The sequence below is a fragment of the Theropithecus gelada genome, chromosome 20 (assembly GCF_003255815.1).
Source record: "Theropithecus gelada isolate Dixy chromosome 20, Tgel_1.0, whole genome shotgun sequence".
Lineage (NCBI taxonomy): Eukaryota > Metazoa > Chordata > Mammalia > Primates > Cercopithecidae > Theropithecus > Theropithecus gelada.
The window spans coordinates 3,078-21,298 of record NC_037688.1 but is presented as its reverse complement, the minus strand read 5'-3'; the positions used below and the strand labels follow the sequence as shown (position 1 = coordinate 21,298).

At 37.7% G+C, this 18,221-nt stretch overlaps 1 pseudogene; it reads right to left on the bottom strand.

The window, feature by feature from the left end:
- Positions 1 to 17,468, bottom strand: part of LOC112614667 — a 38,004-nt pseudogene extending 20,536 nt beyond the window's left edge.
- Between the last annotated feature and the right edge of the window lie 753 nt (positions 17,469 to 18,221).

Below are 18,221 nucleotides of genomic sequence, written 5' to 3'. Positions count from 1 at the left end.
TAAAGACACATGCACACGTATGTTTATTGCAGCACTATTCACAATAGCAAAGACTTGGAATCAACCCAAATGTCCATCAGTGACAGATTGGATTAAGAAAATGTGGTACATATACACCATGGAATACTATGCAACCCTGAGTTCTTACCATTTAGATGGAGCAACCAGCCTGGCTTCAGGTTCTGTGTGGCTGGCACTGAGGTTAGACATCCACAGCCGCCCAGTGAGCACCATAAGGTGGCAGCTTTCTTGACTCACCAGTGAATTAGGGCCAGGCACCCAGGAAATATTCAGTAAATTGAAGACCCCATGGAACTGGCAGTTTTTCTTCAAACAGTGATGTGGGACGAATTAGTTCCTTTTCATACTGCTGATAAAGACATCCCTGAGACTGGGCAATTTACAAAAGAAAGAGGTTTAATGAAACCACAGTTCCACATGGCTGGGGAGATCTCACAATTATGGCATAAGGTGAAAGGCATGTCTCACATGGTGGCAAACACGAGAAGAGAGAATGACAGTAAAGCAAAGCAAAAATGGTTTCTCCTTATAAAACCATCAGATCTTGTGAGACTTATTCACTACCACCAGGAAAGTATGGGGAAAACCACCCCCATGATTCAATTATTTCCTACCAGGTCCCTCCCACAACACTTGGGAATTATGGGAGCTAAAACTCAAGATGAGATTTGGGTGGAAACACAACCAAACCATATCAAGGAGTATAAAATTTTCATCAAAGAACCCAATTTTTCTGTTACAGCTAAGATATTCCTGTGGCAGTCCAATTTTCTTTTAGAATATGTTACATTCTAAGTGGAATTCTGATGTCTTGGAGAACTCAAATTTACTCACTTCAAAATTGGAATATCAAGCTAGGAAGCCCCAAGCCCTTGATGTGTCAGGATTCAGTTGTACAGGAGCTTTGTAGCAAGGTTATCAATGACTTTCCAATCAGTGTAAGTAGTAGTGTCAGGGAGACTATGTGTCAAAAACTCTAAGGACCGCCTCTAGGTGGAGGCTGACTCCCTCTCTCAGAATCTTCAAATGAAAACAATATCAAGTATTCTCTGGCTGCTGGAAGAATAGAACTATACAAATCTGTCCACATAGTTCCCGTGAATCTTAACTGGAAAACAGGATAATGAGATGTTGGGAATTTTATCAGCTACTGGCAGAGATGTTACCATTCTAGACAGGAGCATGGAGGCAGATACTTCCAAATTGGCAGCCAATAAGCATCACCTACTGAGTTAAACTTTTTGGACATCAGAGGGTAGAGGCACTCATGATGAATTCTGCCCTGCCACTGTGGCAAATCGCAGGGAACTTTGTCTCACTTACACTCCTTGACTTGTTTCTCACCCAGTTTAGAGTAATCCCCTCTGGCACTTATGAGGCAGATAAGGACAAAAACACCTAACCTGACAATTGCTACTACAGATTCTGATGTAGAAACACAAAAGGACATTGATTTAGCTCAAAAAGCTCCATCTCCATTTTTACATGACATTCCTTCCTTCACTGTCACCCTGCCCAAACACTAGTATTTGAGTTGTGCTGTTTGTTTTTATTTTATTGTTTACCTTTGTTTTATGTTATCCTCGATGTAAACACAAATTAACAAGCTACACTATCCCCAGTACAGGGGAATACAAAACACCAATAAAGCCTGGCACAGGTGTGCATTGGGGATAGGATAGGGCAATGGGGATGTGTTATTCTCTCTAAACTTTTCACCCTGAGGTCTGTGCTGCCCCCTCACCATTGTAGCTTCTAGTTTTTGGAAAGTATTCAGGATCAGAAGCCTCCACTTGATGAAGGAGAATAAAGTACAAGATCAAGATGTGGGCAGGGTGGGTTTGCTCCAAGGCCTCTCTCCTGAGGTTATAAGTGGCTGCCTTCTACTTTTATCCTCACGTGGCCATTTCTCCATGTGTGCACATTTGCATCTTTATCTCCTCTTTTAGGGAGACATCAGTTACATTGGATTGGGGTTCTCCCTAAGGTCCTCATTTTAAAACCTTTTTATTGTAACTGATAAAAATTGCCTACATTATGGTGCTGTTGTGAAATATGCACACATTTTGGAATGGTTAACCCAAGATAACTCATATGCATTACCTCACATACCCATCATTTTTTTGTTGTGAAAACACTCAAAATCTACTGTCCTAGCGATGTTCAAGAACAGATTACATTAACTGTAGTCACCAAGTGCAATAGATCTCTTGCACTTATTCCTGCCATCTAACTGAAATTTTGTGTAATTTGACCATCTCCCTACTCCTGAACCTCTGCTCCCAAAGACCTCGTCTTAACATAATTACCTCTGTGATGATGCTATCTCCAAATATAGTCACATTCTTAGGTGCTGGGGATTAAGGTGTCAACATATGAATTCTGGGAGGCAGACGATTCAGCTCACAGCAGCCTCTGTCAGGACATAACATTTACATTGAGATCCCAGTAACCTGGACATAGAGGGAATGACATGCAAAGAGTCTGAGGAAGAAAATTCCAGGCAGAGGATTCGATTGAGCAGTGATCCTGAAATGGGGATAAACAGGGTGAGTTTGAAAAACCAGAGACCAGTGGCAGAGGGAAGGGCCTGCAGAAAGCAAGGGGAGGAGGTGAAGTCACAGAGTTCCTGTGAGATATGTAAACTTGATTGTGATTTCATTCCCCATGCGGTGAGAAGTCATTGGAGGGTTTTAAGCAAGAGGTACAATCAGATTCATATGTCTAAAAGCTTTTTCCAGTTGCTTTATGAAGAATTAATTCTAAAGAGGGCAAACATGGAAAAAGGCAGCCTTTTATTGCACGTCAGATAAAAATGATACTGGCTTAAACTAGGTGATGTGAAATCAGGATGAAGTAGGTGGATTGGGGATACATTCTATTTTGGGGATACATTTGACCCTGAGGCTATAGGAAATGTTGGTTTGCTGCAAGCAACAGAAAAGAGTCTTCAAGACTACTGCTACATGTTAGTCAAGTCAGGAGAATTTCCAGAGATATGATGTGGCCCTTTACTGAGATAGGAAAGAACAGGAGAACAGGCTTTCAGAGAACATTCAAGTGATATAGTATTTTCCTAAGAGCATCGGTCAGGAAATTTGGTAGAGACTGGGCATCCTTAGAAGTACTGACACACCTCTTGCTGGGTCATTTTAGCACTGACATCCAGACCCGAAACATGGAAATTCCCAAATGGGAAGAGGAGTGATGCTGTAGGAACACAAGTGTGGTGATGAGGTTGGTGGGGCTTTGCAGCACACCAGCTGTGTGATCTCGATGGAGAACTGCTGCATTTGGCCTGGGTGAGGTGAGTCTCTGGTGCAGTGGGGATAAGGGCACCCACCTCATAGATTTGCCTAGACGATTCAACAGAGTCATGCTCATGAAATGAATGAAGTCCTGGCACATGCTGGGCCATTGGCATGAATTGTTATTGGTATTATTAATATCCTCAGTGTTTTTATTAATATCCTCAAAACTGATGGGACCTCAGCTCATCAACTCCAAAAAAACCTTCAGAGATATCCAAAGGGCCTCAGACAGTCTTCACTCTTCCATACATTTCTCCAGCCTAGTTGCCAACCGACTCTCACTTCAGCCTTGTTTTTAAGTTAAACAAGTGACACTGGGCGTGTTCCTAAGGCTCTGAGCAGTTTGTCAGTTGTGTTCTGTCCACCCCAGGCCTTTGACAGGCATTGATGCCCTTTAGCAGATCTAGGAAGTTTGTTTGTACTCCTCCTTTCCGGGGAGATTAATTGTGAATAAATATTGGATTGGTCAAATGTTCTCTGTGTCTGTTGAAGGGATCTTGCTGTTACTTTCCTTTATCCTGTTACTTTGTGTAATGTATTGATTGATTATTGGATAAGTCAACGTTGCATTTGTGAAATAATTCCTTTTGGTCTTGTTTAGGAGAGTAGTCATGTAAATAATCATAATTTACCCTTGTATTTATTGCCAAATCTATATTATGTTTTGTAAGGAAAATGCTTTTGTAATTTGAGGGATTTTTCTGAAAACTTTATAACTGTATCTCTTATGTATCACTTTACAGTGTTTTAATTGTAATAAAAACACGTAACAAAATTTACCATTTTATATGTTTTAATTGCATACTTTAGTAGTATTACATATATCCACTTTGTAATGCAACAGGCTTCTAGAGCTTTTCCATTGCAAAACTAAAACTCACTACCCATTAAACAACAACTGCCCATTGTAACCTTCTCCTGAGCCCTTGACAAACACATGCTATTTTCTGTTTCTGTGAGTTGGACTACTTAAGATATCTCACAAGTGGAATCATACACTCACTGTCACTTTGTTTCCTGATGCATTTCACTTAACATAATGTCTTAATGGTTAATTGTTACTGTAGCATGTGATAGGATTTCCTTTTAAATTATATTTCATCATATGTATATATCGTATTTTCTTATTTATCTGTCAAGGGACATTTAACTAGCTTCTACCTTTTGGATTCTGAGAATAGTTCTATTATAAACATGGTTGTGCAAATATTTCTTTCATGTCCTGCTTTGCACATTTAGATAGATATCCAGAAATGGGATTGCCAGTTTGTATGATAATTTCATTGTTAGTATTCTGAGGAAGCTCTGTACTATTTTTCATAATGGCTGTATTATTACTTTTTCCACCACAAATGCAGTGTTCCAATTTCTATCCATCCCTGAAAACATTTGTTATTATTTCTTGTTTGATAGTGGCCATCCTAATGAGTGTGAGGTAATATCTCATCAGGGTTTTGCCTTTTATTTCTCTAAAGATTTGTATTTTGAGCATCTTTTCAAATTCCTCTTGACCGTTTGTATATCTGCTTTGTAAAAACATCTGTTGAGTGTTTTGCCCATTTTTAAATAGGATTATTCACTTTTTGTTGTTGAGTTTTAGAAGTTGTTTATACATTCTAGATATTAACCTCTATCAAATAAATTATTTTGCAATTTTTTTTCTCATTTCTTTGGTGGCACTTTTACTCCACTAAATGTTTTCTGTGATGTCCAAAAAGCTTTTTGCACTTGATGTGGTCCCATTTTTCTGTTATATTCTTGTTTCTTCTGCTTTTAATATCATATTCAAAAAAAATACAAATGTCATGACTAGTCACCTTATATTTTAAGAGTTTTATAGCTATCTGACTAACATTTAAGTGTTTAATTAATTTAAGACATTTTTGTAAATGGTGCAAGTGAAAAGTCCAATTTTATTTTCTTTAATTTTGATATTCAGTTTTATAATGCTGTTTATTAAAAAGTCTTTTCTTTCCCCGTTGTTCGGTCATGGCAACTCGATTGAAGATTATTTGATGATATTTATGAAGGTTTATTTCTCGGTTCTCTATTCTGTACCATCATCTATTTGTCTCTCTATTTTTATTTCTATAGCTCTATAATATGTTTTGGAATCAGGAAGTTTGATAACTCTAACTTTGTTCTTCTCTGAAGCTATTTTGGCTACTCATTATCCCTTGATATTTCATATGAATTTTAGAAATTAAAATAATATTTTTGCAAAAAAAAAATCAGCATTCCTACCAGGCAGGCCTTGAAATTTTATGAGTTTTAGGACTTAAAATAATATGTATGCAAAAAATATAACTTTGGGATCTTAATAGAAAATACGTTGAATTCGTGCTTCACTGTGAGTAGTATTGACATCTTAACAACATTAAAATTTCTGACCCTAAAACACAAGGTCAAGAGTGGGATGTTTTAAGTTTCATACATTTTTTGATTTGCCAGTTTCCTTCTGCTTGTGATTTGTAGATGGGGGGTTATCATATTGCTCAGGCTGGTCTCCAACTTTTGGCCTCAAGCTATTCTCCCTCCTCAGCCTCCTGATGTGTTTGGATTACATGGATGAGCCACTGTACCTGGCCTTCTTATTGTTTTTCTGTTATTTTTATGATTTGAAGGTAATTTTTGGAAATGTTTATAAATATGTATCTCTTTAGAAGGTTTTTTCATTTTTAAGGTAGTCAAAAACACATAAGATTTACCATCTTAACTATTTTAAGCACATAGTTAAATAATATTAAATACGTTCGTGGCCGGGCGCAGTGGCTCACGCCTGCAATCTCAGTACTTTGAGAGGCTGAGGCAGGCGGATCAAGAGGTCAGGAGTTCGAGATCAGCCTAGCCAACATGGTGAAACCCTGTCTCTATTAAAATACAAAAATTAGACAGGCATGGTGGTTGGCATTTGTGATCCTAGCTACTCGGGAGGCTGAGGCAGGAGAATCTCTTGAACCCAGGAGGCAGAGGTTGCAGTGAGCCAAAATCATGCCACTGCACTCCAGCCTTGGTAACAGAGTGAGACTTCATCTCAAAAAAAAAATTATATATATATTGTTTGGCTTTTTATAGTCCCTTTAGAGTCCATATAAGTTTTAGAAACATTTTTGTATTTCTGCAAAATGAAATGACAGTTAATACTTGATGGAGATCGCATTGAATCTGTAGATCACTTTGGGTGGTGTGGACATCTTCACAATATTGTCTTCCAACCGTTGAAGAAAAGCATGCTCAAGAGTGTGTTGTTTAATTTCCACGTATTTGTAGATATTTCAGCATTTTTCTGCTCTTCTAATTTTATTCCCTTTTAATCAAAAATGATAGTTTGTGATATTATAATCTTTTTCTTTGAGACAGAGTTTTGCTCTGTTGCTCAGGCTGAAGCACAGTGGCTCAATCATGGCTAACCAAGAATTGATCTGCCAGGCTTAATACATTCTCCCACCTCATCCTCCTGAGTAGCTAGAAGCACAGGCATGGCAAGCTAATTTTTTTTTTTTTTTTGTAGAGACAGGGTCTCCCTATGTTGCCCAGTACAGTGTTGAGGCCTTGACTCTCACTGCAAACACTGCCAGCAGTAAAGATTTTCACACTCCCACATAGACACAGCCCACTGTTGAAGTTCTGAATTTCACAACCAAAGGCAGTCAAAAGTTGGTATTATTACCCTTATATGTGTATTCAGCCTTCAGGTGAGATGATGAGTCTCTGACCAAGATTCAGCAAATATGTTAGGCTCTAACTCTCCCATTGTGTGTTGTCTGAGGTTGAGGCTTTCATGCATGAATCCAAATTACTGTTGAAATTATGACTTGCATACTTGGACACATGAGGTGTATAACAGTTTATTAGGTGCGTACTTTTTAATACTTGGACCCAGAACATGTGCAGGAATGTCAATTTCATTAGCAGACCTTCCCACAGGTGGGACTGTGACATATGTTTTTGCCCAGCCAGAACTTGATTGATTTGAATATACCGCCTGAAGAAAGCCCACAGTTTAGACTGTGACATAGACCTAAGCCAATAACCTTGGTCATGTGGCCCTCCTTCTCACAGACGGCATTGTGATATACCTCTGGTCTCATTTCCAGGTGATATGATTGTTCTCTCCTGCCCGGGCCCCATTCCCAAAGGGGATTGTAACATTTTGCTGAGGCCAGCACTCACACAATGTAATTCTTCAACCTGGGTTCTGTGCACAGAAGACATTGTGACACATCACTGTTCCCAGCACCATAGTGACATGAATTTTTTACCAGCACTCAACTCACAGGAGGGATACTAATATATATCTGGCTCAGTATTCACGTGATGTGACTCTCCTGCCTGGTTCTGCCCACAGGTAGGATTGTGACATATACCTAGGTTGAGGTCACAGGAATAATGATGACTGTCATATGACAGCCCAGCCAATAGAAGAGATTTTCACTCTCATAGTTAAGGTTAGAATAATTAGTAAGGTTCTCGGTCTCCTAATTTTATGAAGATTACAGATGATTATGACACTTACGAATATTCTGTAAATACTTGGGGGTCTTATCAGAGTGCATTACAGAAGTAAAATTTTGGCTCTCATGGGCACACTATCCAAAAATTGGGATTGTCACTCTCACACATGGACAAAGCCCACTGGCGAGGTTGTAAATCTCACATGTGCAAACAGTCCACAGTCAGAATTGGGACTGTCATATGTGTATCTGGCACATGTAACAGATGTTGGAAGTTGACCCATTTCTAGACCCAGCTCATAAGCATGTCAATGTCTCTCATACCTGGTCCCAGGAAATAGAAGACATGTTGACTCTCATATCTACCTCAACACATAAGATCCTGGGCTTCCTGCTTTTACAGACGTCTCAAAGTATTACAACACTCTTGCATATTGTATAATGCCCTAAGGTGGTGCAGAGAGTATTAAAACAGAGCCCAGATCAAAATTCTTATTGGGACTCTTGTATGTACACACAGCCCACAGTTAGGATTAAATGTGAACAGAACCCACTCACGAGGTCCTGGATCTCACTCACAGAGACAGTTCACGGTTGGAATTGTGACTGTCATATCTAGATCCATCCACAAATGAGGTGGTTTCTCATTTCCGGACCCAGATCACAGGCACATTGATGACTCTCATACCTGAACTTAGGGCAGCTTGTAGGATCACGGGTTTATACCATCATGAAGGTCTCAGAGCAGGTTTCATTCTCATGCAGACCATATGAAGCTCTTAAGTGGCACAGAGAGTGTCTTATAAACACCCAGCACACAGGTGACATTGTGACTGTTCTATGCACACAGAACATACACTGAGATATGTCATCTTCCCATATAGACACAGTCCTTTGTTGAAATTCTGAATATCACATCCTGATCAGTTGAAAGTTGACACTGCGACTCTCATATATAGAACCAGTTCACAGGTAGAATGGTGACTTTTATACTAAATATCAGCACACCTGTGAGGCAGTGACTGCCCTAATTAGACAGTGATTGCAGGTGATGTTGGAGCTTTCATGCATGAATACTGTCCATCACTGATATTGTGGTTTGCATACCTTAAAACAATTCACAGGTGTTTTCTCTTATACCTTGAGCCAGAAAACGTGTGGCTCTGTGAATCTCATCCCAGGACCTTCCTGCACTTGTGACTTTGACATATAATTTTTTCTCAGAACCTGATAGAGTTTACCTCCCTGCATAAGCCCTGTCAACAGTTGGGATTGTGACATGTACCTAACCCAAACAGCTAAATGATGTGACTGTTCTCCCTGAGCCTTGGCCACAAGGGGCATTGTAATGTATCTCTGAGTCCATCACCTAGATGGTGAGACTCTGCTTTCCTGCCTGTGCCCTGCCTCCAGTAACAGAAAAAGGGGACTATTACCTAGGTGGTATGACTGTCCTCTCATAACTGGGTCCTCAGAACAGAGTGGGATTGTGACATATTGCTGGACCCAGCATCTAGGTGATGTGACTCTTTTGACTGGGTTCTGCATACAGTGGGCATTGTGACATATCACTGAGTCTAGCACTCAGTGAAAGATGATGTGACTTTCCTGTGTGGGTCCTGCCTATAGAGGGATATTGACATTTCCATGGCCCAGCATTCAGGTGATGTGACTTTCCTTCTTGGTTCTGCTCATGGGTAGGGTTGTGACCTATACCTTGGACCAGGCAACTGTCATGATGATGGCTTTCTTTTTTTTTTTTTTTTTTTAATATTTTTGTTATTGATCTCTAGTTGTAAAAAGCCGTAATTTTAAAAGTTCATATAATTTTAATCTTTTTAACTGTTAAGAGATTTTATTGTTGTTGTTGGCCCAACATACGATATCTCCTGGATAATATTCCATGTGTGCTCGAGAAGAATGTGTATTCAAATACTGTTTGATGAAATATTGTGTTTATCACTGTTAGGTGCACTTGTTCTATAGTGCTTTGCAAGTACATTGTTTTCTTACTACTTAAAACATTGTTTTAAGTAGAGTAATAACACCTTCTATTATGATAATAATGGTCTATTTTTTCTACAGTCATATATAAAATATATTATTATTATATGGACATTATACAGACATAATATTATTATATTATATACATATATACGTATGTTTATATATTTATGTGCTCCAATGTTGGGTGTATATATAGTTATAGCCTTTTGACAGATCAGCTTGTTATCATTATATAGTCAACTTCTCTGTATCTCCTGACAGATTTTTTTTCTAGAAGTCTATTTTGTCTGATATAAATATAGCCACTAATATACTCTTTTAGTTATTATTGGCATAGTATATTCTTTTTGCATTATTTAAGCAGTAACCTATGTGTGCCCTTAAATCTAAAATAAATTTCTTACATAAAATATACTGGTAAATTTGTTAATCTCTTTAGACATTTGTGAATTATTTAGTTCATTTTCTGTTTCAGTAACAGAATATCCTAGAGTGGGTAAATTATAAAGAATAGAAGTTTACTTAGCTCATTTCTTTAGATGCTGAAAGTCCAAGAACATGCCATTGCCATCTGATGAGAATCATATTTCCACGTCACAAAATGGTCAAAGGCATAAGGAGGACAGAAGGTGCACACCAGAGAGCTTGCTTTTATAATGGAACCACTCTCATGACAACTAATTCATTCTGCAAATAATGACATTAATTCATTCATGAGAGTTGAGCCCTCATAGCCTAGTAAACTGTGTGTTTGTTTTTTTGGTTTTGTTTTGTTTTTTGCTTTTTGAGACGGAGTCTCGCTATGTCACCTAGGCTGGAGTGCAGTGGCGCAATCTTGGCTCAATGCAACCTCTGCCTCCCAGGTTCAAGCGATTCTCCTGCTTCAGCTTCCCGAGTAGCTGGGATTACAGACGGTCACCACCATGCCCGGATAATTTTTGTATTTTTTTTTTTTTTTTTTTTTGAGACGGAGTCTCGCTCTGTCGCCCAGGCTGGAGTACAGTGGCCGGATCTCAGCTCACTACCAGCTCCGCCTCCCGGGTTTACGGCATTCTCCTGCCTCAGCCTCCCGAGTAGCTGGGACTACAGGCGCCCGCCACCTCGCCCGGCTAGTTTTTTGTATTTTTTTAGTAGAGACGGGGTTTCACCATGTTGGTCAAGCTGGCGTCGATCTCCTGAACTCGTGATCCACCCGCCTCGGCCTCTCAAAGTGCTGGGATTATAGGCTTGAGCCACCGTGCCCAACCTTTTTCTTTTCTTTCTTTTTTTTTTTTTTTTTTTTGACGGAGTCTCTCTCTGTCAGGCTGGACTGCAGTGGCAGGATCTCGGCTCACTGCAAGCTCCGCCTCTCGGGTTCACGCCATTCTCCTGCCTCAGGCTCCAGAGTAGCTGGGACTACAGGCGCCCGCCACCACACCAGCTAATTTTTTTGTATTTTTAGTAGAGACGGGGTTTCACCGTGTTATTCAGGATGGTCTCGATCACCTGACCTCGTGATCTACCCGCGTCGGCCTCCCAAAGTGGTGGGATTATAGGCCTGAGCCAGGGCGAACGGCCAGTAAATTCTTAAATGTCTATCTTCCTAATTTTGTAACAATGGGAGTTAAATTTTAACATAAATTTTGGAGGGGATATTTATACCATAACAATGTGTTTTTATTGGATAATTAGACTTTCATATTTAAAAACCTATGGATAGGTAAGTACTTATTCCTGCTAATTTGTTAATTGCTGTCTGATCATTTAGTAGTTTGTTTTTTACGCTGTCTTCCTTTGTGTTTTTGTTAATTTTTTTTTTTTTTTTTTTTTTTTTTTTTTTTTTTTTTTTTTTTTTTTGCTTTTATTGTCGTTATATGCTTTGATCCTTTTTCTTTTTTGGATCTATTATAACTTTTTTCTTGTGGTTACCAAGAGACTTACATAAAACACCTCATAATTATAAGAGTCTTGCTTAAGATAATAACAATTTATCTTCTATGTATAAAACGACTCATCAATTTTACTTTTTTCAACACACAATTTATGTCACACTTTAAAGTACATTGTCCTAGAACCTTCCTCCATAAACTTTTCAACATTCTCTCTTGAAGCTTCTGTATGGGCTCAGACCAAAGCTGCAAATGACCACAACACTCCCTTATGTTAGAGGCAAAATGTTAGTCCTCAGCTTGCTGACTAAGCTCCTAGGCTCCTGAGTGGGCTGCCTGTGACCATATTATAAATTTCAGGCCAGCGTCTTCTGTCTTTTGGGGTCTCATCAGCCAACATGGATTTCATGTTCTTCAGAAAATCTTTGGCCTTTCTTAGATGAAACTTTCATATTTCCTCATGACTTTGATGCCTCATTTGTTCCAAGAGCTCATCAACGTGGGCCTCCTGGACCTGAGATCTGCTTCCAAAACAAGAAGAGGCTGAAATGAAACACCAGAGCTCAAAAAGTTTAAACGACATGCAGAGATTCTGCAAGTAGAATTCAAGACCAGGCACCCAGACAGGTGCAGAAACCTTATTACCACCAAAAAAGGTACCAGATTTGCCACTGTCCCTCACCGTTTGTCTCTGCTTTGGGCCTCTGTGCTCCTCTCTCTTTCTGAAATGTTCTTCCCTGCTCACTTTCCATCTACCAGGACCCAATACATACATATCACATTCTTCAGGGAAACTTACTCACCCCACCTATCTGGTCCCCTTGTATATTTTCCTGAGGCACCTGCTTCTAACTTTTCTTCTCACCATTTATACTTCAACTCAGATACAATATACAACCACTATTCACATCCTAGAGTGTCTTGATGCCAGACAGAAACGCAAAATCAGCCCGGGTGTGGTGGTTCACAGCTGTAATCTCAGCCCTATGGGAGAATTGCTTGAGCCCAGGGCAACATGTTGAGACTCCATCTGTATGAAAAATTTTAAAAATTAACTGGCATGATGTTGCAGGCCTGTGGTTCCAGCTACTCGAAAGGCTAAAGTGGGAGGGTCACTTGAGCCTGGGAGTTCTAGGTTTCAGAGAGCTGTGGTCAAACCGCTGCACTCCAGCGTGTGTGAAAATGAGACCCTGCCTTAAAAAAAAAAAATTATGTAAAGATATAGCTTCCTAAGAATGGTATAAACATATACAAATATATAATTCCCCTAGCGTCATAATGATGGTGCATAAAGCATTCTATTTCTTTTATTGAATCTGAAAGACTAGAGCATAAAAACAATCATAAACCTTTGTTAATGAATATGTTATATAAAAATATAAAAACATAAATATATAATGTAATTTAAGTTTGAGGAGAGATGCAAAGAGAGAAAATTTTGTATGCAATGAAAGTTAATTTGTTACCAGCTGAAAATAAAACTTCAAGAGGTTTTATTTAATCATCCCAATAACCATGAAAAATACCTGTAGAGATACAGTAAAGAAAATGAGAAAGGAACCACAGCATATTACCACAAAAGAAAAGAATCCATGAGACACAAGAAAACCTGTAAGAGAGAAAACTAGAAAAAAATAGCTATAAATAAGAAACACAAGTAACAATAAAACTGATACTGTTTAGGTCGGTGCTTCTACCCAAATCTCAAGTCACGTTGTAATCCCCAGGTGTCAAGGGAGGAACCTGATGAAAGGTGATTGAATCATGGGGCTTGATTTCCCCATGCTGTTGTCATGATAGTGAGTGACTACTTATAAGAGCTGATGACTGAAAAGTGTGACACTTTCCGTTTCTCCCTCTATCCTGCTCCCCCATTGTGAAGACATGCTTGTTTTCCCTTTCCCTTCCGCCATAATTGTAAGTTTCCTGAGTCCTCCTAGTCATGCTTCCTGTTAAACCTGTATAAGTGTCAGTCAATTAAACTTATTTTCTTTATAAATTATTCAGATTCATATAGTTTTTATGACAGTGTTATAAAAAGACTAGTATAATAGCCATAGCAAGTCCACCTGTTACTAAAATTTAAAAAACATACATGATGTTCATCGTCACTAGAACATCCATACAAGAAATGCTAAAAGGAGACTTTTATGTTGAAAAATAAAACAATGCTAGACAGCTAATTATAAAACCATATGAAAATGTAGAACTCTCTGTTAAAGGTAAATATACAAAAAAATAGAGAATTTTCTATTATCATAATGATGGTGTATAAAATACACATGCATCTGCTATAAAATTATAAAAAGAAAAACATTAGAAATCTGCATATGTTTGTTAATAAATACACAATATAAAAATCTGTTGTAAAATTAATAAGATAAAATTTTATTGTATTAACATAATAAGGTAAAGAAAAGATGTAAAGAGGTGTTTTTTGTACACAAAGTTAAGTTGTTATGAGATAAAATATATTGATATCATTTTAAAGTGTTTTATATACTCTCTATTCCTCCTGGTGATCACCAAAAATTATCTATGAAAGGTGCACAAGAGAAAATAAAAAAGAAAACAAAATATGTCCTTACAAAATCAACAATGACCAAAAAAAGGCAGTAAGAGGGAAAAGGAGAAAAAAACATAACTAAAAGGAACAGAAAATAATTTAATGGGAACGGAAATTCTTTTTATTCAGTAATTACTTTAAAGATAAATCAACGAAACTTTCTATACAAAAGGCATAAAATGCATAAATGGATTCACAATAAACAATATCCAAAAATATGCTCTTTTTAAGAGACTTGAATCAGGTCTAAGGAACAAATAGGCTGAAAGAAATAGGATGAAAAAGGATAATCCACATGAATAGTACCAAAATAGGACAGGGTCACCATACTTATTTTAACCTAAATACTCCTTAGATTAAAACTGTCAAAAGAGACAAGGAATAATATTATGTAATGATAAAAGCATCTATTTGCCAGGAATCTCCAGCATGTATAAATATATATAGGCACATAATATAGGGATTCCCAAATATATAAATATTGACAGAAGCAAAGCAAGAAGTATACATCAACACAATAATTGTGGGAGACTTTAATACCCCACTTTTAATAATAAATAGAAAAACAGGTAAAAGAGCAATACAAAAGAAAACTTGAAAAACATTAAAGACCAATTAGATCTAATAGACGTATATAGAGCTTTTCAGTCAACCCTGGCAGAATAAACAATATTCCCAATTACATGACACACACTTAAGGATAGACAATACATTAGGACACAAAACAAGTGTTATTAAATCTAAAAAGACTGAGACTATACATGTATTCTTTCTGGCCACAACAAAACAAAACTAGTAACTAAAAGCAGAAGGAAAGCCATCATATATAGAAATATGCAGAACTTAAGCAATACACCCTTGAACCCACTCTTGTTCAAGAGTCAGATGGCTTCATGCTGTTAAAATGTTAATACTGCCCACAACGACACACAAGTTCAATGTAATCTCTAGGAAAATTACAATGGTATGTTTTTACTGAAACATAAAAAAAAATCTCAAATCTATATGAAATCTCAAGCCACCATGAATATCCACCATAGCTTTAGAAAAGAAGCATAAAGTTAAAGGCATCATATTTTCTGATTTCAAAACCTATCACAAAGTTACAGAAATAAAAACAGTAAGGTACTAGTATAAAGACAAAGAGGTAATGAAATAGAATAGAAAGCCCCAAAATAAACCCTTGTGAACATAATCAGATGACCTGCACATGGGTTGCTATGACCACACAACGGAGAAAGAATAGTCTTTTCAACAAATGATGTTGGAAAACTGACTATCCACCAAACAAAAAATAACAATGTAGGATGCTTCTCTTGCACTGTATATAAAAACTACCTGAAATATTTCAATGTAAAAACTGTAATTATAAATTTTTTTGAATAAAATATTCCAAATATGTTTTACAAGGTGAGAGAATTATTACTTTGATCTTGACAATACTTTCTTGGATATGACATAAAAAGCATAAGCAACAACAACAAAAAAGTAAAATGAGACTGCATATATCCATACAAAACTAGTTTATGTTAAACATCACTAAAATACATAACTCAGTAAGTGTCCACTTAACGTCATCAATAGGATCTTGAAAAATAACATTTTTTAAACTATTATTTTAAGTTCAGGTGTAAAAGTGTAGATTTGTTACATAGGTAAACTTGTGTCATGGGGAGTTGTTGTAGAGATAGAAGATGACTAAGTGAAATATTGTACTGTATGCCATAGAAACTTAATGCTTGTTTACATCAAGCATTTATAATAAAAATATAATATTAAGCACTAGTATATAATTGTATGTGTAAAATTATACATATAAATACACACACACAGTTGTCCTTTATATGGTTGTCCTTATGGATAAACAGGTATGTATAGGGGTTTGGTTCAAGGACCCGCTTGGGATACCAAAATCCTAGATGCTTAAGTCTCTTATATAAAGAGAAGGATTATTTTCATATAACCTATACACAATCTCTTGTATACTACTTGATTCATCTCTACATTACTTATTATATTTAATGGAACATAAATGCTTTTTAAATAGTTTTGTATTGCTGAGGGAATAATGACAATAATGTCTGTACATGTTCAGTATAAAAGTAAACATTGTATGCTTAACTGCATTTGATTCAAGGTTGGTTTGAATTCACAGATGTGGTATTCATGAATATACAGGGCCAAATCGTGTGTGTGTGTGTGTGTGTGTGTGTGTGTGTGTAGAAAAAAAAATTCAACACCCTGTACCTATCAATTACTTAATAAAACTTTACTCCTACATTTGAAGCTGTCTGTATTGTCTACACGGTCTTTCCCAAATATAACTTTCTGCCTCTCTACCTCAGAAAATCATCATTCATCCTCAGTTTTGATAAAGTATAATTCCTTTGACTTTTATTATCAATCATACTACATATGTAGGTGTCTCTAAATAATACATTATTTAACTTTGTAAGTTTTAAAACTTTCTGTAAAGATGCATGCTGTATAGACTTCTATAATGCTCTTTCCTTATTCAACATTGTAATTTTAAAAGCCTTTCATGTTTCAGTCTTATTCAAATATATGCAGTTTATAAATTAGCCTCTTAATTGAAGATACTGAAATCTACCTCCAAGAGAATTCTCGAGAGATAATGAATACAAAATTCTTATAGCAGTGCTTGATTCATTGTAGTTGTTCAATAGTGCATATATAATATATAATGTTACAAAATTAATATATGTAGTATTGTGTTCTGGACAACCAAATATGTTACTTTTCAGAAAACTATCATGCCAGCTGAATTTGTGCAAATGCGTTCGGGAGCACATTATCACCCAAATATAGCTATTGGGGAACTGGTGGGCTATAATGGTGACAACATTTTTTAGACTCCAATTTTCCAACTGGTAACTCGCAGGATGAGAAGTCATAATTTCATGGTAATTTTGCACATCCTCGGGAGTGAGAGAGGAGGTGGCGGCTGCAGTTCCTCCTTCGCACGCTCCCCGAAGGTGTCCCGCCGCTCCAGTCCGTCCCAGGCCGCCGCCGGCAGGAGCAACTGGGCGCTGCCCTGCGGGTGGGCTTAGGCCAAGGTGGACGCGGCAGGCTCCGCAGGCTGCGCCCGGCGGCGGAAGAGGAGCTTTACGCACCGCAGCTGCGCTGGGTTCATGGTTCTGTCCAGAGAGCACGACGAAGCGTTTTTGATTCCAAGTTGCGGCAGTAGGAGAAGCAGCCGTGGCGACCGCAAAAGCCCGAGCTACTGGGAGGCGGAAGGTGGGTGGTCCTGAAGCAGGGTCTGCGGCAGGACACCCATCTGTCTGGTACTGGAACAGCCTGGAAGGCCCGGCGCGCGGGAGGCGTACGTCAGAGACCGGCGTCAGCCCGCAGCGCCGGATTTCGTTCTTTCTGTGGTTAAATCCTATTCCGTTGTGTATGTACACCACATTGGCTTTATCTATTTATCCCTTTTGGACACTAAGATTGATTCCATATCTGGGCTACTGTCAATAGAGCCATGATAAACATGGGAGTGCAGATATCTCTTAAATATACTGATTTTATTTCCTCTTAATGTACACTCAATAGTGAAATTACAGGATTAGGTCGCAGTTTCATTTTTAGGTTTTTCATTTTTGTTTTGTTTTGTTTCTGTTTTTGTTTTGAGAAAACTGCATAGTTTTTCATGAAGTTTCTAATAAAAAAATACATCCAAAAATGTACTAAATTTACATTCATGCCAACTGTGTATAAGTGTTCCTTTTTCCCCACATCCTCATCTAACTTTGTTATCTTTTGTCTTCTTGACAATGGTCATTCTAAATGGAATGAGGTACTATCTTATGTGGTTCTGGATTGCATTTTTCAGATAATTAGTGATGTTGAGCATTTCCTTGTGTCTTCTTTGGAAAATTGTCTATTCACGTCTTATGCTCACTCTTTAGTTGAGTTCTTTGTATTTTTATTGCTGTTGAGTTGAGTCTCATATATTTTGGATATTAACTCCTTGTCA